This window comes from Thermobia domestica, chromosome 11, assembly GCF_964235325.1.
Source record: "Thermobia domestica chromosome 11, izTheDome1.hap1.1, whole genome shotgun sequence".
In the NCBI taxonomy this organism is placed as follows: Eukaryota; Metazoa; Arthropoda; class Insecta; order Zygentoma; family Lepismatidae; genus Thermobia; species Thermobia domestica.
The window spans coordinates 105605012-105631400 of NC_137464.1; the positions used below are offsets into that span (position 1 = coordinate 105605012).

A 26389-nucleotide genomic window follows, 5' to 3' on the forward strand; every position below is an offset into this window, starting at 1 on the left:
CCTACAGTATTGATGATAATGCTATTCGATAGCCACGGTAAGCACTATGATGCTGAAAAATATTACAAATTCCTTAAATACGTTTGAAGTTGTTTGAATTATTCACAAAATTTTACTATTATCTGGATTCACATTTCCCAAATATTTATTATGTCATAAATTCATTGCTTCGCATGCCCGTTAGCAGCTAAAACTTTATGATAAATTACATCTTCGGATGAACTTCTAAATGTGTTTTCAGAATTTGCAAAACTTATTTACAGCTGGGAAACATTCCTGCTAAGGGCAGTGTTCGTAATTTGAGGGAAATTTCCCTAATCTAGGGAAATTTCATAGATAAATTTAGCAAAACGGGCAAACGGAAAATTTTCGATAAAAGTGAAAATCTAGTGAAATTCTCGCTCTGACTGAGTGACCTATATAAATGCTTATTTTTATTTATTTATTTATTTGTTCTTCAGAAATAAACTAATATAGTAGAGCCTAGCAATAGTTTGTGTGTATTCAAAGTAGCATACTTTACACTCATTGTTGGCTGACTGCATTTGTGAGTACTTTTTGTTAAAAAAAAAAAGAAAGAAAGAAAAAAGAAAGAAAAAGAAAAGAAAGAAAGAAAGAAAGAACAAGGAAAGAAAAGGCGAAGGAAAAAGGAAAATAGAAGCAAAAAACAAACGAATAAAAAAAAAAAGATGTGGTTGGCACTTCCTTTAATATAGCTAAATTATTAATCTTATTACATACCGTATTTACTCGCGTAATTTTCGCACTTTTTTAGAGGAAAAAAGTTGTTTCGAAACAAGGGTGCGTAAATTATGCGGAAAAAAAAATAGCCACATCGCTGAACATCATCTAATTTCTTTTTCTCAGTCAAAATAACACGAAAATACCGGTACACATTTTCTTTGTAGCAAGAATTGACAACAAAATACTAATTCTAAATTTGTAGAAAAATAACCTTAAAAAATTGATTAAGAAATCGTGTGGTTTCTTACAAATCACTGTCAAATCCTCGCGTGCGCAAATTACGCGAGGAAAATAAAATTTACAGAAAATGCCCTTCAAAATTGGGATGCGAAAATTATGCGAGGGCGAAAATTACGCGCGTATTTACGGTAATTTCCGTCATAGAAATTGGACACTCTACAAAGTAGGGAAAATTTGATAAGAAAAGGGAAAATTTTGTGTCAAGTGAGAGAAATTTTAATAAGCAAACTTACGAACACTGGCTAAGAGTTGCTTTTGAACATTAAATAGCTCAGAACTTTATTTTCGTTTATAGACATGCTGACAGTGTTATCTTTGCTGGATCATGCTACAAAGATCTTCAACTTGTTCTGAAAGTAAGTTTGTAACTTGTAGGGCAAATTGTATCTAACCACCATAATACATATCGCGATTAATCGCGAACATATGGTGTTCCACTGTAATTGATTAAAGTCATATGATATCACTCTTGGGGTAGTTGATTTTAAGAGCCACTTTGAGAACTTAAGTTACATGGTGTTTAAGTTTGGAACAATCCTGTACGACAATAGTTCTTGTTGTTTATTTTCAATGTAATACGTTAATACTTTAAGACGAAAAGTAATAATTTGCCTCCGTATCCGTTATGTTCAACGGCGAGTCATCTTTACGTTCTAAAATTACTAGTTAAAAGACAATGGAAATTTATTTTATTTTAACAAGTTGTAAAACTATGTACGATAGACTTTCAAACTATGTGATTTCAATATTGAGACAGATTTGTAACTTACAACAGCAATAGATGGATAGTGAAAGATGAAACCTGGTTAACTAGTGAATTTCTACTACTTTCAGTCTTTATTAATACGGTGGAGCAGTGGCGTATTTAGGGGGGGCTTCCGGGCTTAAGCCCCCCCCCGAAATCTTACTTACTATAGTAAAGCATATGAAATATTTTGCAAAATTTTCACATTTTCAAGCAAAGCCCCCTCCGAAAGTTAGCAAAGCCCCCCCCCGAAACAAAATCGTAAATACGCCACTGCGGTGGAGTAATACGTTGGAGAAGGTAACCTCTCTTGAGACGACTAATCGACTCCAAAAAAAACGCTTGTCGCTATCTATTATAGCTTTCTTTCCATAGTTATCAACGCTGCAATTGGAAGGTTTAAATAGAGGGTTAATAGAGAAGATGACACCTGTTCTTTGGACTATGAATCTATTCCGAAAAACAGTTTCTCGTCGATATCTCTCACCGTTTTTGTTCAATGTAAATCAATATTGTAACCGGAAGTCCCAGTAAGCTTCTACTATACATACTTTCGGTTTCGGTAGAGTATTTACAGGTGATTATGGTATGTTTTCTAGAGACGCTGCATGTATTCAAAGAAACACTAGTCACTATTACCGTTTTTGTTCTATGGCTATGAAGGTTGAAACCGGAAAAGAAGACTTCAATACTTCTGGTCTCTATTCACTGTTAATAAAGAAGATGAAATTAATTCCCTAGACGTTATTCCTAGATCCCAAAAAACCGCTTCTCGATATCGATTACTGTTTTTGTTGTAAGTAAATCAATATTGGAATCGAATGGTAAATTTCAATCACTTCCAGTTTCAGTAGAATATTAGAATGATTATGATATGATTTCTTCAGACGGTCAATTGATTCCAAAGAAAGTCTTTTCTCGATATCTATTTACCGTTTCCTCTGACCATCAAATTTGGGACCGGAAAGGTTAATTTCAACTACTTCCGACTTGAAAAGAGTGTTATTGGAAGAAATGGAATATATTCTTGGTACCCTGAATCAACTGCAAATATTTCTTATCGTTTTTCTCTGACACTTGTTGACTGATAGATAGACATCTGGGTGGGAGTTCCAACACCTCTATGTAATAATTCTCTCTACTGGCGTTGCACTTTCTTAGTGACTTACCAAAAAAATTTTCTGTCCTCCTTTTCAATCCACTTTGAAAAAAGGATGAAGTTTTCAATTCGACCTGTTTATAGGTAGATAGATATAGGTTGTGTTTATGTTGACGCATAATTTCGACATAGTGCACCGATATTGATGACTATTGTTTGTTTGTTTGTGTTTCCCGGTAAGACCATAAAATTGCATTGGAATTTAATGATAGTCTTTGGAATTAGACCATGAAGCATCTCGACGGGTGGAATGTGAAAACCGTAACAAACCGACTTTAAAATGCGTATGTTCACACATAACTTCAACATATAAGTGTACCGATTTTTGATTATTCACTTTTCGTTTGTTTGTTTCTTTGAAAGAATACCTTTTCCCTACACTCCCATATAAATTTTATGAGGATTTAACTATAAGGGACCAATTTTAGGAAATTTACCGGGTCAATTGGAGAATTTTTTTAAGTTTGTGAGGAAGAATGAGTGAAAGTCATGTAAGGGGAATAGTAAAAGTTAAGAAAATGGTTGTTTTTGATGTTGCAAGTGGCACTGTATGTGGAGACGGATGGACTATTTCGCGGAGGAGTACACTTGTTTTACTATACGGATCAGAAAAAATTGAGCAAATCTTAAATTTTCCCATTTCATGTCGAGAACAGAACCCAACCAACCCCTGCGGGGCTTCTAACCCGTTCCTACTACTACTAATTACTCCTCCTCCTCCTACTACTACTACTACTTTTACTATGGATCCGTATGGTAAAACTGCACGCCTAATAACGTAATATAAAGTAACTTAATGTAATCCAACTAAATATAACCGAACGCAGTACATTTTGGTCCATATTTCGATTTTCAAATTGGTCCGGCGATACAGCAGTAATGCCAACTATAATCTTCGGAGTTAGTTATAAGTATTGCATTATCACGCTCGAGTTCCACATAGGTACAGCAGTTTTGTTTATTTACTTTTTGTTTAAAAGATTATGCTTCCGTAGTGGTTTCATGTGAATTTTATTAGAGTAGGATGACAATCTTAGGAGCTGGAACACAGCTGGAGCTGGAAACTCCTTAACGACTGACAACGTTACTATCATAATTAGTCAAGTGGAAGTATGAAAAAAGACGTTGATTTTCAAGTACACATTTCCAACAAATATTCAGTTTTTATTGTTTCTCAATATCTCTTTAGCTGAACTTGTGTGGTTATGGAAGTCACGGATTCAATTATCACGTTGCCTGTTAAAGCTTCTTCTTGAGGAAATATTTTATTCTATTGTTTCGCAGATACAAAACATAATGGCGCAGAACTCTTCAAAATTGTTTTAACTACGTTTACTTCTAGTTTATTTCGACGTTCAAAACTTTTAATTCTCACTAATCACAGATAAACTACTTCTTTTAATCAGTTTCTTGGTGATTAAGATTGCAAAGCCACATCTAAATATATAACACTAAATACAATTAAGGGGGCAGACTACTAAATATTTTTCAAATGCTAACAATTTTGCTTTTGCCCATTTTTCGTAAGTGGAAAGAGATAATGAAATGTAACTTACCACAATAATAGATAATGTTCTTCTACACTCGAAAATACGAATCGGAGGAAATCCATAGAAATTACAGTGTGACCAGAATTTGAATTACCCAAAAATCTAGGTTAAGGCAGCAACTAGAAAAATGAACTCAACGGTAGTTGATGACTTATTATGCTGTCTTTGTTCCTTGTTAACTGCTTTTTAAATACTATTTGTATTTATTTTGTAATAACTTATTAATTTTGTAATAACTTACGTAACTTCTTACAAAATAAATACAAATAGTATTTAAAAAGTAGTTAACAAGGAACAAAGACAGCATAATAAGTCATCAACTACCGTTGAGTTCATTTTTCTAGTTGCTGTCTTAACCTAGATTTTTGGGTAATTTAAATGCCGGTCACATTGTTATTTCTATGGACGGCAACACTGAAAATTCTTCCGATCCGTATTTTCGAGCGTAGAATAACATTATCAATTATTGTGGCAAGTTACATTTCATTATCTCTTTTCACTCACGAAAAATGGGCAAAAGCAAAATTGTTAGCATTTGAAAAATATTTAGTAATCTACCCCCTTAAGGTTTCATATTGAACTCTTCAGAAATAACAATAAACAAAATTTAACTGCAAGAACAGAGTTTATAATACTTTATGTAATGCATGATATAAGTTGAGAATGCTGGAGTATTACAAACTATTACACTATCAGTTGTTGCAAAAGTTTAGTCTAACTACAAAAATTGTGATCAAATCTGGTTAAAATTTATATAAAATCTACTAAATTACGTACTGTTTGAAACTAAAAGATATAGTGAAAATCGTTGAAAATGTACACGTTGACTCTGGAATTATTATTTAAATAATTAATATTTTTCTGACCAGAGTATGCACTTCTTTATTAAAAATAAATTATTTCGTAACAGTTTCCATAATTCGTAACAGTAGATACATATTAACGCCTGAGGAAGATAACGTTACGTTATGGAATCTATTACGAAATAATTTATTTTTGATAAAGAAGTACATACTCAGGTCAGAAAAATATTAATATTTAAACAAATGTCACTAAATATGAAAAAAAAAAGTCTGATTTTAAAGTTCACATTTCTAACAAATATTCAGTTTTTGATTGATATTCTGAATATCTTTTCAGTTGGACTTTTGTGGTTATGTAAATCACGACTTCAATTGCTATATGAAACGAGTTATTGTTTATTTTGAAGGTGGGAAACAGAAGAACCATTACTATGAGCTAAGTAATCTTTGCTTGGGAAACTAATGTTCTCTAAAGTTTCCTGAATATGTATTCATGATATTGTTGTATATTATGACAAAATTTAAGTAATCAACAATTAACAAAACAATTCAAAATTCTTGATATTTATTGAATATGTATATTAAACTTAAATTCACATAGGCCACTCTGATAACGGATTCATATAACGGCAGTACATTCATATAGTGGAGCAATGTGATCGTAATGTAGTAATGGTATGACAATATATTCTCATCTGTTCTGACACCTCAAGAATAGTATATTTATTTGGTACGGTGTTTATGGAGATCTATGAAGTAGCAAAATCTTCATTCACCTCTAAGAAGGCATCATTAACTAAGGCGGATAATTAATGCTACGTAATTGACGATTTCAATTCCCTGTAAAGAAAATAATATAATCATTAATGTATGTGAAAATAAAATAAATATACGAAGGTACGTAATGAAAGGATAGTAAAAATCAAGTAAAAGAATAAAGAAGAAAATATATTAATAAGAATTAAGGTAATGTAAGCTTATATAAATATAAGTAATTAAAGTTTATTAAATGATGATTGCATATGAGAAAGGAGAATTCAACATGATACTTACGTGATTATTCTGTTAATGCTATTGTTTTCTGCTATGTCTACTACATTGAGTAACCTGAAAGGAAATAAAAGGGAATATTAACAATAACTAAAATGCATAATAATGAAGTGCATAATAAATGAAATCTAGCTTTACAATTTCCCTACAAAAAATACTTAACAAGAACACCTCAAGCACTTGCTCAAAAAACTAATTAAACATATGTTTTCTATCTATATATTAAAATGGTCAAAAATATGAAACTTATCAAGAATGTGTTTGTGGTCAAGAACAGTTTATATATTTGTGGCCAATACTTTTAACAATGATATATCGGAAACCACAAGCTCCAGAAAGATGCCATTTTCACTGATCGATTGCAAATTTTGTGTAGATTGTTCAGTTCTGATTGAATATTTTTTTTTAAAAAATGGCCATTATCCCTTTATTACAATTTTTAGGGGCACATTTGAAGTGTAGAAATTTTTTAAAAAGTGAAGCATCGTATCCTACGAGTTATACACTCACAACAATTGTATACGAGGTTAGTATATCTCTACGGCGTTTGTTTCAGGCCAAATAATAATGAAAAGCAAAGGATAACCATTTCTCTAGTCTAATACGAATCTTTATTTTTTCGATTGTTTTGCGAAATGAACACCATGTATCACTGACATTATAATTAATTGTGTGTGTAATGTATTTGCTTATTACATACTGCATGCAAGAAGAAAGAAAACATTGATCGTACATGAATATGAAACTCCAACCGGAAGTAGGCGCAAACGGTACGAGATATTGAAAAAAATCGAAAAAATCTCCGCTTGACGACGACTTTTTTCACTTGTGTGTGTAAAGGGACATGTACAGATGTTGTAACGTATATTGGAACCACCATTGAAAATGTAATGATTAATTTATATTATACATATATTTTACGTTACATTCCAGCCCACAGTCCGTGTAATTCTTAAAATATATAAAAAGGATCAAATCACATTATCAGACACGACAACTTATATCACTATTACCTTTATTCTCCGAAACTCCATTAATTATACTTTTCTTTTTCGGCTGTCATGACAACGTTTTAAACATGCAACTATCTGATGTTAAGGTAACTAAAAGTAACGATTATACACATAAAATCAACGTTGTAATGTTATGAGGAATGATAAGGGGATTCATGCTCATATGTGAATGATGCGTGGCTCCTTCATTGTTAAGCGGTTAGCGTACGCGCCTTTGACGTGGGGGACCCGGTTCGATTCCCGGCGGTAGCTCATGTGGTTCGGATTCCACGTTAATCAGTAGGGCCACGTCTCATATAGACTCGCTGCTAAACGGGACGTTAAACTCAAAATCAACTCAACTCAATGTGAATAATGTGCTGTGTAGAGAGCGCAAGTTCAGCTAATATATATATATATATATATATATATATATATATATATATATATATATATATATATATATATATATGGTTTCCCGGGTTCCAGATATAACTTACTTATCTGGATTCCTACTAAATACTTACCTTCTGGAAAATAACCTCACTTACCTTAAATTCGTCTGTAACTTCAATTACTTTCTGTCTATCTATAAAATCTAACCTAATCTTAAGATACAACATTACTACTGTTTGTAATTATTAACACTTACCTAAAAATTCAAACTAAATCCTGTAAGCATGATAATAATTATACGTAACATCATTCATTTATGGAAGTGTTGAATGTACAAAGTTGAAAGTCATCTGAACATTTAATCATTACTGTACAGAGTTATTATAAATGGTTGGAGTGATTTCATAGCTCTGTAATAACTGTATTACTGTATATATTGCGATATCTTTTTTCACACACATAGAAAAACTCAATTTTTTTATTAACTATTACAAATTTTCGATATGCGCCCCCTTAGTGATTCGATTAAGCGGAAAATCAAGTTCTTCCCACACTTGGCGCAACATGTTCCTATCAATGAGTTCAACAGCATTGTTCATGCGGGCTCGCAGTTCTGGCAGGTTTCTGGTAGATTAAGTGTAAACACTGAATATTTCATATAACTCCACACAAAAAACAAAGGTCTACACATGGGGTTAGGTCAGGAGACCGTGGAGGCCATGACATGAAATGCTTTCTCGGCGCCTGTCACCATCCTGCCTTACTGCTCACTGCTGCGCTGTCGTGGGAAAAATCTGAAGTACAGCTGCAACAAACAAAACTTTTTGAGTTTTTCTACGTTACTGTTGAGTTTTGTTACAATATCTCAGTTACTAGAGTTACAGTGAATTTATAAAATGGCTTCAATCATTTAAAATAACCCTGTACAAAACATTTGTAAAATAATTGTTCAGTTGCATGTTTTAGTACCATAAGTAATATATTGTTCATCGGTAAAAACACTGTTTTCATGTCAATTGTGTTGATTTTATGATTAACGACTTTATTGGTAAATTAATTATGTCATGTCATTAATTATGTTATTTCGTTTAAAGACTATTGAAAGAGAAATACTTTTGTCCAGTTATCTACCAAAAGAAATGAAAAGCAAATAATAATAATAATAATAATAATAATAATAATAATAATAATAATAATAAATACAGTTTAAAAATAATATTAAGAGACTTCAACAAGGGTGCTAAAAAGCATAAATAAAGTGCTTAAAATATAAATAAATTAATAAATATTAATTATGAATGTTTGCGAAGTCTGCGCAAAGCCTAACACAATTATGCATAATATAAAATTAGTCTGGATAGTAATTTTATGTGACTTTCTCACAGACTCAGTGTCGCACCGACGGGGTCTACCGAATCCGAACCCCCCCCCCTAACTATCTAACTTAACATTCATTTGTACACTTCTCAATAAAACTATACTTGTTTGAAAATTTGATCTTACACTTCATCTGTGCTCTTTCTTTTATAAAAACAATCTAGTTCTATCATTATTTTCCCTGAAAATATAGGTGAAAGTATTTGACAATTACTTATCGTCTTTTCGGGTGCACAATAATACCCGTTCAATACTAAATAGACATTGTGACTTGTATTATTGGACACCTTCCAATAAAAATTTCTTGGTGCGCGCCTGAACAGATTTCACAATTTTTGCAAATAATGTAAAGCAATTATTTTATGCTTTTAAGTGCTTTATTATTATTATTATTATTATTATTATTATTATTATTATTATTATTATTATTATTATTATTATTATATTTTCTGCTCTTTAGCGCTTTTCTTGTAGTCTGTTAATTGCTTTTTTAAAAGCATTTATTCTGTTTTGAAATATTTCATTTTATACTATATTAGGTCTTTCATTCTACGGCATCAAGAGATCCATGCTTTTTAGTATGGTATCTAAAGCATGGTATCCAAAATCTAGCTTCAAAATCATAAACACTTTAAAACAAAATGGCCTAAGTTTTCCTTAGATAGAACAACAGAGTTCTGCTGTTGGGTAACTAAATGTTTACTTAGTTATATAGACATCCTTTTAGAGTTAGGTATTGGTTTTGAACTTTGGAGCTACTTAAAAAATAGGACTAAACATCTTCCTGGGTGCTCATTGAAGTTTGAATTTTGGGACGGTAATGAAATCCTAGAAACGCTGTGTAATAATGAAATTTACTTACATGAAATCGAAATAGCGATAAAATAAAGTCCAGAACAGCTGTAGGACCTGATGGGATACCCTCGTATATAATCTAAAGGCTGTATTAATATATTTAAATATCACCTATGAATTACTTTCATCCTCTAACTTAAAACTTGCAGCGTCCTTTATAAATGGAAATCCTCGTTGGTCTGTCCAATACCTAAATCTAATAATAAATGTGAAATTATTAATTTTAGACCCATATCAATTTTATGTACTCTTGCGAAAGTATTTGAACAGATATTATACAAACGGATTATTGATCATATTAAACCAGCAATTTCAATCTATCAATAAGGCTTTGTTACTCGCAAATCAACAACAACTAATCTAGCAATAGTAACTGACTTCATAGCTAACTCGTTAGATTAAGGATGCCAAGTTGACATAATATATATTGACTTTGAGAAGGCTTTCGACAAAGTAAGTCATAAGATATTGTTAAATAAATTAAATCATTATAATTTTTCTTCAGCCCTCACCAATTTTTTCCATCATATCTGAGTGAACGTAAGCATACAGTTGTGCATAAATAATCGAAATTAGACGAGTATTTTGCATTAGCAAGAGTTCCACATTGCTCCAACTTAGGCCCTTTACTATTTTTATTTATCAACGATCTTACACAACACTCTCGCAATAAACTTGGAGTAAAGATATACAAATGTAACATAGTATCATTCAGTAGAAACAAAAATACCCTTCGACATGATTATAAGCTTAGTGATACTTCTATAAGTAGACCTAACACAGTTAACGATCATGGTGTTACATTTGATTCTAAAATAACGTTGATTAAACACATCGAAAAATGTTACTCATGATGCGTTTAAATTATTAGGATTCATAATTAGAAGTGGTAAGGACTTCAGATATACTGACACTCTTGAAAATGTATTATGCATATGTACATATTTGGAACCCCTCGCAACAAAAGATCGCCAACAAATTAAAAGAGTTTAATCAAAATTTCTAAGGTGTTTGATATACAAAATAATTGGAAATCATCCCTCATTTGAAAGCTATAGTACACTGCTAAACAATTTTAATATTTACTCATTAAAACAAAGGTATAATGTGGCCGATCTGGTATTCCTCCAAAAAAATAGTTCAAAATGTATTCTATTGTCCAAATTTTATATCTTCGTTATACTTCCATGCTCCTTCAGTTAGAACTAGAACCAAATGATACAGGTCTCTTTTGTTGCAAAAAGGCTAAAACCAACATAATGCTGAAGTAACCAACCTGGAGAGCATGTTCTTTCTATAACAAATTATATCATAATCATTATGAAATTGATATATGTACAATGTTCTGTAAAGCACTGAAAAAACTGTTGTAAAGTGAATTATATTTCAACACTTGAATTGGAAATATGACTGTTGTGTTGATAAATAAATAAATAAATAAATATTCAGATTTTTTATCACTAATTCCGAAAAGATTTGCCTAAGATATTGAACTTAGAAGGACTTCTTTCTTTTTTTTAAAAAAATTATAGTGCTAAACTGTGGTCTCCAGTTCCTGTTCTGTGTTCTGGTAACATTGAATGTGTTTGTCGTTGTCGAAAATGGAGTGCTAGGTGTAGAAGTGTGTGATGAAATAGATTTTTTTTTTTTTACCTTTATCAGATGTTTAATCATGATATATGCGACTGTTTCACAAAATGTAATACTAAAACAATAGCGTGTAACAATAGATATTAACAATTAATTATTATTTTCCTGGTTGAAAATTACTTGTATGAATTCTGAAAAAAGATCATAATAATAATAATAATAATAATAATAATAATAATAATAATAATAATAATAATAATAATAATAATAATAAATCGTAATAAGCGGAATAAATATTTAGTTCTAACTTAATTTCGAAGAATTCTCTAAGTCAAAATAAGGATTCAGCTTATGTTAATGCTTAAAATTTATCAATTAACAAGCAGGTTAAACAAGTTAAATCACTGATAAAATAAGAGGTACTTTACTCACTTCAGATAGTTTCCCAAAGTGTTTTATAAAATAGATTTTCTTCAGCAACTTTAGTTCAATACTTCTTTCTGAGCTTTATTAATTTTACTTCAGTTGCCAAACATACTTTATTTTTGTTTGAATTAGCAAAATTGTTAAATATCTCCCGGAACAAAAATTAAGCACCACCGGCTTCCATTTGCAATCACCTTCAACTTCTACTAACCCAGACGTTCCTTAAATCAGGGGTTTACACGCCTATTTCCATGGCATTTGCATTGAACAATATTAACGCCATCAATAGAATTTAAAAATAATGTGACAAGTACAAACGTTAATGAATGTTATAATCAGTGAAGGGTTTACGTATAAGTTAAACAAGCTATAGCTTAGGCCCCCACTTGCTTGAGGCCCAAAAAAATTTAAAGAAAAAAACTGATTGTAATGTAATTTCGAAATTACAAGAAAGAGCAAATAACATAAAACGCACATACAACAATGGCGTTTTGTATTGTTATGTACTAGTGTTTTATGAAGCAAGTAATAGGGGTCTATTTCTCAGCTCCACTTGTAGTGAGGCCCCTGTTATCTAGCCCCACTTATAATGGAGCCCCCGTTTTGCAACCCTGTTTGTAATGGATTCTTGTTTCCACTTAAACATCCTTTAGGCCCATAAATTAGCATATATTTAAACCTAAAAAAGGTGACATTTTGCCGCTGAAAAAGAAAGCTTGACGTATAAAGGGCCCCTTTAAATATCTTAGGGCCCCATCAAACCTAAATCCGGCAGTGGTTACAATAGATACATACATTAGCGTCCGCCGATTTTTATTAGAGGTTCAAGGGATCAATCTCATACCCTTTAAAGACTAATATGATATTTATGTACGTATCTTAATATACTATTTATTTTTCCAGGATTTTCTCTAAGAAGAATTCACCACAAAATTGCATTTGCGTACATCACTGGATACATAAGTATATAAATGTAATAGGTATAATATACACCGTATATTGCGGTAATTAACATAGTATTTTAGAAAGTTTTGTTCAAATTTAGCACGAAATTTGTTTATTCAACTACTAGTAAAGAAGATTTTCAAAACCTATTATAGAAAAATGTATTCTATAGATTTATTATATCGTAACCTAGTATAAAGGTTAAGGGTATTGAGTAGCTACTACGCCATCTTTGTTCTTCCAGCCCCATTCATTTATATCCAGAAATGTTCTTTTACTTTGATAGGCTGGAATTTTAACTTGTTTAATTTTTTTTTAGTGATTTCTTCTTTAAGACCAATTAAACTATTCTTTCTACATTGTAAAAATTCATTTGAATTGCACACACGAGATTTAATATTACTCACATTAAATTTGAGTTTTAAATATTATTGATCATATAACTTAATTTTCACAAAGCAAAAGACATTTTAATACATTCGAAAAAGGAACCAGAAAATCAAACTGTCGATATGCAAGTACGTTGAAAAAAATAATTAGTTCCCTTGAGAAATTAGTGTTCTAAAAACCAGCTACAGATGACGCACCTAATTGTTACATATTGTAGAAAACATAATTTGTTATATGTTATTTAGGGTTAACTGTCGCAGATTGTGGCCCCAAAATACAAAATTTACGGATAAATAAACAGAATCAGACTAAATGTGATAATGAGACTAACAAATGTTAAAAAGGTCATCACGAAACATGAGTAATTAAATGAAAGTAAGACCAGATAAGTTGTAATACAACGTTGAAAACAGATTTATGTGGGTTTTATCCGGGGCCGCCATCTGCGGCAGTTTAGCCATTATTTATATAATAACTGCAATCAATAAACAAAAATAATTCAACTGTACATTAAAAATTAATCCATTTCCTTTATAATTGTCTTAAAAATTTGTTGGCAGTTGCATTGTAATGCTTGCACCTAATCGGAAATTGAATGTGAATGCTTATAATGCATATGTGCATAGATCTATACAGCGTTAGTTATCAATTCAACCTAGGGATTGTAAAATTAAAATTGTGACGACCATGAGAAACACATCAAATTTATTCACACAGAAATTTGTAGTATTTTTTTCCATGTTTACAAGAACGAAGAGATATATAAACGTAGGGCGGTTATAGCCCTCTCTACTGGTTTAGTTACGAGCAAATGTGTCTTTGGTACACCTGGTCCAAGGTTCGTTTCCCGATGGGAGAGCATAATATTTAACTTAACAAGCATCTATCTCTTTTAGCCAGGCATAAAAAGGAGAAAATGCGGGATTGACGTTGGCCGAATTATAGAGGTAGTCGTCTCGTGAGCTTGTAAAGCGTATAAGAAGACTCTTGGAGCGATTCTACATTTTTTTACATATCAAATAATTTGCTGTCATGTAGTTTTAATATTAATCTTCGAAAACAGGAGCGAAATAATGAATAACTCTGTATGAGTGCGTTACTTTAACTCTCTTCCTATTATTGTTATCGGTATAAATACATATATTTGTAGAAGTTCGAATCGAAAATAAGTGATATTATATATCCTTTTCTAGTTTAATAAACACAGTATAATTATTAATATAAGTTGTAATAAACAAGATATATATATTTATCATAATAAATAATTATTTTAAAGAAAACTTAAGAATAGTTCCCCGAACAAATCAGTGTTCTAAAATACAATGTTACTTTTAATATAATACTAAAATAAATAAAATAAAGATAAGTTACAATAGAAGCTTATATTTAGACAACCAGTGTTTAATTAAAATATAAATATTCAAATAAAAATGTTCTGGCAATGTATGGATAAATTTGTATTCTACTTTGTATGACATTATTATTATTATTATTATTATTATTATTATTATTATTATTATTATTATTAGTAGTAGTAGTAGTAGTAGTAGTAGTAGTAGTAGTAGTAGTAGTAAGATTATGTTTTACAACAACTTAGGGTATACGGGTTATTATCCTGTAATAAATAAATACAGTGTTATAACGGATTAATACCGGTACATTAATATAGCTGAAGCTAGAATGAGAACCTATGACAATATTATTTTAACAAGTAAACAACCAATAAATACATACTTTCTTCCCACGAAGAGAATAGATTTTATGTAAAATATTTGAAAAAATAAACGTACACAATTTTTCTGGTGTTCAAAATACGGTATTATTTGATGCAAGTTTGATTTCATTAGAGTTACATAGGCGCTCGGATAACCGTTCCTAAATAACTGTTCATAACGTGAAATCCGAATTACATCCCTATTTCACACTTCAAGCCAATTGATCCGGCCAAATCATTTGGCAGATCTTTTAGTAGATCTCCGTTACCTCTAAATCATTTTTTAGATAGGGGCCTATGTGTTTTGTCAAAGTTGAAGCCATATTACTGGTAATTTCCATTCTCACATCTGGAATCGGAAGATTCTCTTATTTTGAGGGAGCTCTTTCGTGGCTTAGCGGTTAGCGTACGCGCCTTTGGCGAGGGAGGCCCGGGCTCGATTCCCAGCGGAGCTCATGTGGTTCGGAATCCACGTTAATCAATAGGTCCCGTCTCATATAGCCTCGATGCTGAAAGGGACTTTGAACTCAAAATCAACTTAACGCATTTTGAGGATATTGTTACTCGAAAACTATTACCGCCACAATGATTTTTTCAGAACAACCCTCTAAATGTCTTTATATTTTTGAAGTTTCGAAAGTTAGCCAAATGAACTTTCTACATAAGACACTATCATTTTAGGTACAGAGTGTCTCATGAAGGGATGTTTAAATGCCAATAACAGAGAAGTTCTTAGGACTAGAGTATGTAGCAATTCATTTGTTTTGTTTTTATTTTATCTTCAGTTCAGTTGCCAGTAGGGACAAATAATTCACAAAATGGCTAGCAACTTTTCGTTTAAGCAACGAAAATGGATTTTAAAGTGTTTCTGGAAAGTGAGAACATGAAAGCAGTACAAAGATGATGACGGACAGAATTTGATGCTGCGTTACCGTTACGTGAAACAATTACGATATTACGCGACAAGTTAGAGAGGGAAGAAACTGTGTGGATCTGAAGAAGGAATGGTCTGCAGGAAGGAATCAGTAGCGGACAAAAGAGGGCTGGAAGCAATGCTACAAACTTTCACAAGATTCCCTCAGAAGTTCATCATGTCAAGCTTCATGTGAATCATATCGGACCAAATCAAGTGCTGACCGCATTTTAAAGCAAGGAAAGTTGATACCTTATATTCCTTCACACAATCAATGAGGATGATACGGATAAGCACCTCCAATTTTGTTAATGGATTTACAATAATGAACAGCTGACTGACTTAATTGTTGGCCTGATGAGGCTACTTTTGAATTGAATGGAACTGTGTGTACTTGGCAAGAGGTAAACCTATGTTGTGGAAGAACGAGCTGCTAATCTTCCCTAGTTATCATTGTGGTATGATATGTCTGTAAGAGGACTTGTCGGGTCATCCTTTTTTAAAAGAACAGTAACAGGTGTAAAGCACTTTAACATGTTGCAGCGGGGGAAAATATGTACTAGTTGTTCATGAGCTGTACCCAAACGAAGATTTTTCAACAAAACAACGCTACGACACATTACTATTGAAACGTGCAGCAGTTCCTGGATGAAACATTTGTTGAAAGGTGGAAAAGCCTACGAGGAAGTGTCGAGTTTCCATCCAGATCTTCCGATCTAACGTTGTTAGACTTCTTTCTGTAGGGAACTCTGAAGAATATTGTCTATGCCACAAAAGCATTCACTCTAAATGGCATGAGACAGTAATTAAGACTATCCGTGAATCTATTCCAATCGGAAACAATGACATGTGTGTCGGTCTGTTCCACAACGTTGCCGACTCTGCGTTGTTGCCAGTGGAGAACATTTTTAGCATAATCTGTAATGTTTCGAACATATTTTGGTTCGAGTTATTAAACACAGTAAACTCAGTTGTAAGACACTTTGTATACTAATAATATGGAGATACAAACGTCGTCATCACATGCTTAGCTTTTATGAAAAATTGTAATCACAATAAAAACTTTGAATTGAACTACCTATACTTGGAAATGTAATCTGTTACTTGAATATATATAAATATATGTATAGAAGTATTTAATGCTTCTTGGTAATTATTTAAAAGCTAAATATTTCTTTTAAACACTTGAGGCTATTTCTTGAAAAGATCATCGGGAATTTTATATTAGAGAAATTATCTGTACTCCCCCCTCTTTGAAGCAGAATTTAAAATGTAATGCTAAAACCCATATTCGCTTATACAGGGTGCGGCACGTAAAACCGGCCCGTAAAGTGAACACATAAAATGAAATGTAATATATTGAATATGATTAACTACAACACATAAATGAAATGTAATGTATTGAATATGACTACTCACCTTCACAGCAGCCTTCACAGCAGGTGCTGAAAGTGTCCTCCGCCCACTTCAACACACATGTGAGCACGATTGAGGAGATTCATATATACCCTTGTCAGTTCTTGTGTTGTAATGCTATTGGTGACATCCTGGATCCTGGTCTTGAGTTCTTCAATTGTCTGTGGATTTGTTTCGTATACTCTTCCCTTTAACAGTCCCCATAAGTAAAAGTCACACGTGGACAAGTCTGGTGACCGAGGAGGCCACAAGCCTTTGCTGATTGTCCTCTCTGGTGTAAACATCTCATGCACAAGGGACAATGATGCAGCTGATGTGTGGCATGTTGCACCGTCCTGCTGAAAGTAACATAACTGACGCTCCTCTTCGGTCAAGTGTGTATAAAACTCCTCCAGGATTCCCATATACACGTCACTGTTCACTGTCGTCTCAAAGAATATGGGCCCAATAACGTGTGTGGTGGAAATGGTACACCAAACACCAATCTTCTCATCATGCAAGGGTACCTGGTGGATTGCGTGTGGATTTTCTGTCGACCAATACCGGTTGTTTTGGGGATTTACGTACCTAGACAGGTGGAACCACGCCTCGTCACTCATGATGAGCATTAGTGGATCCAAGAAACCACTGGCAACATTGCTCAACAGCCATGAACAGAAATGCACCCTCTTCTGCAGGTCACGCTCCTTCAGTTCTTGCACAACACTTATCCGGTACGGTTTTAACTTCAGTCCCCTTAAAACACGTCTGCAACTTCTCTCACTCGAATGACTCTATCTCCTGGTTGACTTTCGAGGACTTCTTGTCATTATCTCCTCCACCTGCATCTTTAATTCAGGTGTGCAGACAGATGGTCGTCTGTTCCTGGGAGCATTTTGAACGGTGGGGTGCTGACTGCCACGGGTGCTGACTGCCACAGCCAATTATTGGTGCTGATTGCCACGACTGGCGCTGATTGCCAATATCAAGGTGCTGACTGCCACGATGGCGTGCTGACTGCCACAAGCCTCCAAATTCATGCTGATTATAACAAGCTAATAAAATTCCTGTACGGTTGAGAAAGCTTCATACTATGTACAAATCTCCTGACATAATCTTTGATTGATCAGAATCAAAACACATCAAATGGTTGCACAAATCGTGTGCAATTCTTTGGTATCTTCTCAACCATTAGGACTTTGCTATCCGTCATGCAACTTGTAATGGACAATTTGTTTGTGAATGGACCCCAGTGATCAAGCAATAGCAAGTTCAAACCATCAGGCTTCGCCATGGGAAAGAATACTTAACGCATTGAAACGTGCATCCACTCATTTTCTCATATAAATTTCCAAGCTGAATATCTCGAACAGTTCTCAACGTACAGGAGTTTTATTACCTGTAGTAACCAGCATGAATTGGTCCTTCAAATGACATGCTTATTTCTCTGCAGGCGAGTGCTTCTCTCAAACTTCCATTGTCAGTTGGCGTCAGACCATCGTATCCATTAAATAATACAATAAAACAATTAATATAAACAATGAAATGTGCAAATTGTACATAACAGAAAAGACAATCCCTTTATAAACATCCAAGCGTATGTCGTTCCACTTAGTGAGCAACTTTGTAACATAGGATGCCACATAGATTTGCTGTGATGATTACTAAATTAATCCCTACTAAATTAATTAATAATCATAAATTTAGTATGAGGGATTAATTCCTCTCTTTCCAAATATAGTTTCTCCCAGGCTCGTGGCAGTCAGCACGCCGTCGTGGCAGTCAGCACCTTCATATTTGCAATCAGCGACAGTCGTGGCAGTCAGCACCAATAATTGGCTGTGGCAGTCAGCACCCGTGGCAATCAGCACCTATCCTTTTGAACCGATCCTGTACGCCGCCATTTTTCAATCAATTCCTGAATGGTGCTTTTTGCTGGCACAGAACGTCCTAGAAATTTCTCCCGAAACAAATTCTTTGTTTTCACAAAAGATCCAGTGAACCCTTCAACAATGGCAACACGCTCGGGTATCGAATACGGCATTATCACACACTGACACTCACCCGGCTTAACACAACGAGGCCTTTTTCTCAACTGGTTTCGACAAGTTTCACTTGCTGCGACTGCACGTGACTGCTGCAGGTCACGTAAGTCGACCCGACCTCGACACGCCATCTCTTGGTGGGAAGGTAGATTATTTAAGTGTTGCCAAAAACACAATATATCAGAATATTACGACGGGCCGGTTTTACGTGGCGCACTCTGTATTAATGTTATGTTCATATACTATTTTTCACACTTCCACCTCAAGGGAGTTCTCACATTGAACATTTCGTGAATATAAAATCGGAAATTAGAATATTAAAGAAATTCTCGGTTTTCTCTGCTTAGGAACGGTATTTATGAAACCACTTAAATACGTATGCACTCATTTTTAATGAGAAGTTTTTGGCAAATACTAAATAAATAAATAAACTTTTATCCCTTCCCTTGCAATATCTATTTCACAAAATCATTTCTTATATCGCTTGTTTTAGTGACGAGAGAAGTATTCTGCCCAATTTTCCAGTTTCTAGCTATAGTAGCTATAGTAGTTTTTTCTAGCTTTGCATTGACGAATCTGTCTGTCTGTCTCTCTCTTCGTGTATATATATATATATATATATATATATATATATATATATATATATATATATATATATATATATATATATGCACACAAAGTTTCACACTAAGATGATGGTTCAATCATTGAAGCACATATTGTTTTGTCTAAAGTGCACTAAGAAATAAAAGGTACGGGCCACCACACTAAACTTTCTCACTCCAATTTCTTAAACTAAATCATGTTATGCTATAGTTATTAATGAAACTTTTGTTATGAAATACGAACAAAATTCTGTTATATTCGAAAAATGACACAATAAGAGTACTCATCTCTAAAACCTCTTGTAGATTTTTTTAATAAGAAATAATTTATGCCATATAGTAGGGCTATTAATGGAATAATTGTTTATAAAATAATAGCAAAATCGAGTGAGTGATATTTTACAAAATTGTCAAAGATTCACCACAAGAGTAAACTATCTCTTGTGGATATTCTCATGTAGGAGATTTACGTAACATTGTAAGAATAATAATGGAATATTTATTTATGAAATTTGACCAATCGCCTGCGTTTATTTTTGAGAAAGTAGTCTGAAGTCATCTCCAAGATAAAACTATTCTTTGTGATTATATTCGTAAGTAATAATTTACTCAGTGTTATACAGTTATTAAGATTGTATTTTATTTATTTAAGAAGTATGACAGAAGTAGCATCACTAGTTGTTGAGAAAATCGTCCGGAAGAATCTCATCCTCAAGAATAAACTATCCAACGTACATGTTTTAAAATACAAATGAGTTACGCTATTGGTAGGTTATTATTGAAATATTTATTTATTTATGAAATATAAACAAAATCAGCAGAGTCGTTTTCCGTTTGTCAGGTTACTAATAAAATATTTGTCTATGAAATATTGTTTGAGTTGTTTTCAAGAAAATACTCCAAAACGAAATGTTTGAGTTTTACGTCCCATGGGTATGCCGGTTAAGATAAAGGAGAAGTCAAAAACGAAACTCACTCCCAAGATTAAACACGATTTTTCCTGAGAAATGACTCATACTGCATTATGGGATTATTTATAGAAAATCGATTTATGGAATATAATGGAAATGTTGGAGCTATTTTCGAGAATATCGTAATTATTTATTTTCACCCTTAAGTAAACTATTCTTATTTTTGGAAGAGAATTCGACCCTGCTAGAGTATCACATAAAAACTTTCCGCCTTATGCAGAGACGTTTCGACTAATCATTAGCGTCATACTAAAACTCTGACTACTACAAGATACTCATGTTAGTCGAACTCTTTAGTATGGGACTAATCGCGCTTCAAAACGACTCTGCATAAGACCCTTTAAGTTTAAAATTTGGTTGAGATACGTTAAAGATATGGCCTCTAGGTGAGTGTACATCAGGACTAACAGAAGGACAAATGTCGAAAAATTACTTTTGGTATCTATGGTCATAAAACATATAAATCCATTGAAATTTTGATTTCTGTTTTTCTTTCTTCAGGATCACCAAAGTTTCTTCTTTCCTTTCACCGCTCGAAAGGAAGGCAACGTGTTCAGCGGTAGAGCTCTCACTTCAGGAGCGAGGGATCACAGTTTTGATCTGAGGTCATGTTAGCTTGTGGTGGACAACATCGTGTCCGTGGGTTTTCTCGGGGTTCTTCCATCCCAATTCTACATTCTCATCCCACCAATTATTTGATAATCATTCATTTTCATAAATCATTCGTCCTCTTTACCTACAGAGCATAATCGTTGGACGTAAAACAAAGATTTCATTTCATTTCTCCACTTACAATTGAAAAAAAAATATTATTAAAAATTGAGGATTGAAGCGCTTAAATATGTAAATATTGACTCTAAACAATGTGTGTTTATTAAACATTATGATACAAATAAAATTTATTTTTGTTCAGCTCCATTTCCTATGGTTCTGTCTTTAGACTGAAGGATATGATGGGAAATGAGTGATTAAGTAATTTATTTATTTAGACGTATTGCTATTAAGTGAACATCAACATACATTTCTAGTAACACTCCACTATCTTATGTTTAGCTATACACAAATATTTCTTAAGTAGTTTAAAAAAATACTATACTACCCTGATATTGTGCTACTAGTATTAGATCATATGTTCTTTTTAGGTTGTCACCAATAACAAGTTCTTATTCCATATTGCAATGAAATTATCATTAAATATGATTAAAATATTCGCTGAGCAAAACAATATTTTTATGTAATAACCAAACGCGGCGTAAGCCAAACTGGGGCCCGGGGCAAGTGAAATGAATCGAAATCAGCTTGTGAAAGCAATTTGAGACTATACAGTAACAATTTGCCACAATTCTTATTTTTTGTTACCAGCCGTCTCCAAGGACAGGTAAGTAGATTTTGAGTTCATTCCTTTTTGTGTATCTTTTCTGTATTTTTAATTGCTTTGTATGTCTTTTTGTATTTTTGTATAAGAGGGTATAATTACTTTCAATCGATTTTTTATTTTAATTTCTACAAAACATTATTTTGAAATACATTCGAGATTTTCCCACGCCTCTCAGCACTTGGGATGAAAATCAGTCAGGAATACGCGGTAACCGTGAACTATACGACCGCATTACATTTCGGCACCTTCTCTACCATCTCCAAGCCCTCCGACTCAAATATATCAACCAACGCTATGACATTGAACATGCTATCTTCTTCGAAACAGCTTATAACGACGCTTCCTATATACAAAACCACCGCCCTACACTTCTCTCATTGCTTTTCGCACTGTATAAATATACTGTTCTTCCAGATCATCCTGACTATGACCTCATCCGCATGCTCAGCACCTCAACCATCCCGGCACATATATCACCTTCATATTTCATTACAGAATAAAACCCAGCTTTCACAGCCTCTCATTCTCATTTCCTTTCGCAATTACTCCTAAACAGCATATCCATTACCAGACCCCCGAACTGTCTATGCTGATTATAAAGAAATGCTTATCAATACTAAATGAATTTTGCCCAGCTAGAAATTCTTCCTACAGCATGATTATATGAAATCTCTTTCCCTAGTAGAGGGTACAGCCCTCACAATGGGTGCTAGCTACTTGTAGTTAGCTAGTGGAAGAAAAAGAACTTCTGTACACTATCTGGCATTTGAACACCTTTATCGGCGTGAAATAAATAACAAAAGGTGTTTATCTATGGTAGCTGTAGCCATTTCTGCTCTATACAAAGCCTTCTGAATTTAATTCTGGTTCTTTTGGTCAACATTCTTTTCGTTACTTTTTCTGTGCATGAAGATCTTAACATATGAGATAAAACTAAGTTCAAAAATGGATTTTACAGCCATGTTTAAGCATCTGAATATTCATATTAAAATATTTCGGCAACTCGAATTGTAGTGCTTTGTATACATATTCATTTTTGTTGTTATAGGTTTATATATGAAAAATAGTATAGGAACTCCATTAGAATTTTGAAATTATAAATAGTTTCCAAGTAAAAACTTTGGATTTAGAATCAAAGAAGACATGCAATTATATTATATGTATATAATTGCATGTCTTCTTTGATTCTAAATCCAAAGTTTTTACTTGGAAACTATTTATAATTTCAAAATTCTAATGGAGTTCCTATACTATTTTTCATATATAAACCTATAACAACAAAAATGAATATGTATACAAAGCACTACAATTCGAGTTGCCGAAATATTTTAATATGAATATTCAGATGCTTAAACATGGCTGTAAAATCCATTTTTGAACTTAGTTTTATCTCATATGTTAAGATCTTCATGCACAGAAAAAGTAACGAAAAGAATGTTGACCAAAAGAACCAGAATTAAATTCAGAAGGCTTTGTATAGAGCAGAAATGGCTACAGCTACCATAGATAAACACCTTTTGTTATTTATTTCACGCCGATAAAGGTGTTCAAATGCCAGATAGTGTACAGAAGTTCTTTTTCTTCCACTAGCTAACTACAAGTAGCTAGCACCCATTGTGAGGGCTGTACCCTCTACTAGGGAAAGAGATTTCATATAATCATGCTGTAGGAAGAATTTCTAGCTGGGCAAAATTCATTTAGTATTGATAAGCATTTCTTTATAATCAGCATAGACAGTTCGGGGGTCTGGTAATGGATATGCTGTTTAGGAGTAATTGCGAAAGGAAATGAGAATGAGAGGCTGTGAAAGCTGGGTTTTATTCTGTAATGAAATATGAAGGTGATATATGTGCCGGGATGGTTGAGGTGCTGAGCATGCGGATGAGGTCATAGTCAGGATGATCTGGAAGAACAGTATATTTATACAGTGCGAAAAGCAATGAGAGAAGTGTAGGGCGGTGGTTTTGTATATAGGAAGCGTCGTTATAAGCTGTTTCGAAGAAGATAGCATGTTCAATGTCATAGCGTTGGTTGATATATTTGAGTCGGAGGGCTTGGAGATGGTAGAGAAGGTGCCGAAATGTAATGCGGTCGTATAGTTCACGGGTTGGACTCAGTAATTTAATGCGGTATGCTAGGCGGAGAGCATGTCTTTCCATTATTAAGAGCTTTTCGTAATGTTTTGCGCTTGCTGATATCCATGCGGTGAAGCCATACGTAAGAACGGTACGGAGGAAGACCTTATACGTGTTGATGAGTGTAGAGGAACAGAGACCCCACGTTGTACCAGTGAGACTTTTAAGTAAGTTCAATCTGTTTTTGGCTTTGTTTACGACCGTAGTGAGATGTGGACGCCATGTAAGATGGTGATCAAATATGATACCCAAGTAGGTCGCTGTTTTCGAATGTTGTATGTCAGTATCGTTTACTGTAAGGGCAAGACGAGCTGGGTTTTGATGAACCCTTGATCGACGTTTTGGTGAGATGAATACTATTGCTTGAGTTTTGGTAGCGTTTATTGTTAAGCGCCAAGTCCGACACCAGTTGCTAAACCGACGAAAGGGTTCATTCATCGCAGTGTTTATTTGGGAGATGGTCGTACCTAATACCAAGAAAGCAGTGCCATCGGCATACTGGAAAATGTGGACATTTATAGGTAATGACGGCATGTCAGTGACATGGAGCAAATGTAAAAGCGGTGATAAGGCGGAGCCTTAGGGGGACGCCACTATGAAGAAATATGGGATAAGATACACTATGAAGAAATATGGGATAATTGATGTAGACATAACCCAGACGGTTGGTAAGAAAGTTATAGATGAAGCGGAGGTATGTGATAGGAAGACGGAAAGAGAGAAGTTTAAAAAGAAGTCCTATGTGCCATACTTTATCAAATGCCTTTTCAAGATCGAGTAAAACTAAACAGGAAGGTTTTGAAGAATTATAATGATTAGTGATCATGTTGGTGAGGCAAAGTAACTGATCATTAATACTATAGCCTGGTCGGAAACCGTCTTGATGCAAAGGAAGTAAATTTTTTGCAGTTAAGTGAGTATGAAGTCGATTGACCAGGATTTCCAGAATTGTGCTAAAAGTTGGAGTTAATTGAATAGGCCGGTAGGATGACACGTTATTGAGAGGTTTGTGAGGTTTAGCAAACATGAGTGTTTTGGAAGTCTTCCTCTGGGTAGAGAGATAACCTGTGCCGAGAATGAAGGTGAAAATAGCTGCTAGAAGGTGTAATAAGACGAAAAATGCTTCTTTGACATGACGATATGTGACTGAATCCAGATCAGGAGCAGTGTTACGTTTATGAGCTCTGACGGAAAAGATATCTGTTACAGTGATGGGCGGAGTAAGAGGACGATTGGGCAAAGTAAAGCTCGTGTCTGGTTGAAGTTGTGGTGAATTGATTTTAAACCTGTGTGTAGGATGTCTCCGAGGAATGGAAGCTTCGGCTGGCGTAAAGATAGACTGCAGATAGGTTGCGAAGGCGTCTGCTTTTTCTTTATCTGTCTGAAGAGGTTGATCATTGTCTACTAGAGGATAAGCAACGGTGTTCTTGCGACCGATAAGCATATGAAAACGGCGCTAGTACCTGGATGGATGTGCAGTATCAGCCAAAGTATTGCAGGCTTTTGTCCACTAACGGAGTTTATAGGCTTTGGCATAATTGTGGACTGTTCGCTGAAATTGACGATGTAAGCACAATGACTCTGGATTTCCGGTACGTTTGTAATCTCTGTAGAGTGTTTGTGAGCGTCTGATAAGTGGTAAATAATTGGGCGGTAGCGTTGGATGAAAAGCATGGGATGTAGTAGTTCGTATAAAACGGTTGGTTGCGTCTTGGAGTGCTGAGGTTATTGTGTCTTCCTCCGTTTCTGGCAGAGCTGGGGTTTCAAAAGTGCTATTTGAGATAGGTACGATATCCCGTCCAATCGGCTTTATCAAAGCATAATGTACGAGTAACGGGAGCTAGCTGTGGTGATGAACGATATGAGGATGCGAGTGATAGTTTGACGGGAACATGATCATTACCAAGCGGATCTAAAACTGTGAGATTACAAAGTGCGGAGAGATTGGCAGAAGTAATGACAACATCCGGG

At 33.9% G+C, this 26389-nt stretch overlaps 1 long non-coding RNA gene across 2 annotated transcripts in view; it reads right to left on the reverse strand.

The window, feature by feature from the left end:
- The window catches only part of LOC145664344 (uncharacterized), a 563008-nt gene that overhangs the window by 323686 nt on the left and 212933 nt on the right, over positions 1-26389 (reverse strand). For both annotated transcript variants that reach the window (XR_014127413.1, XR_014127414.1), the window contains exon 2: positions 6295-6348. This is a non-coding gene — a long non-coding RNA (uncharacterized LOC145664344). The remainder of the gene's footprint in view (positions 1-6294; positions 6349-26389) is intronic.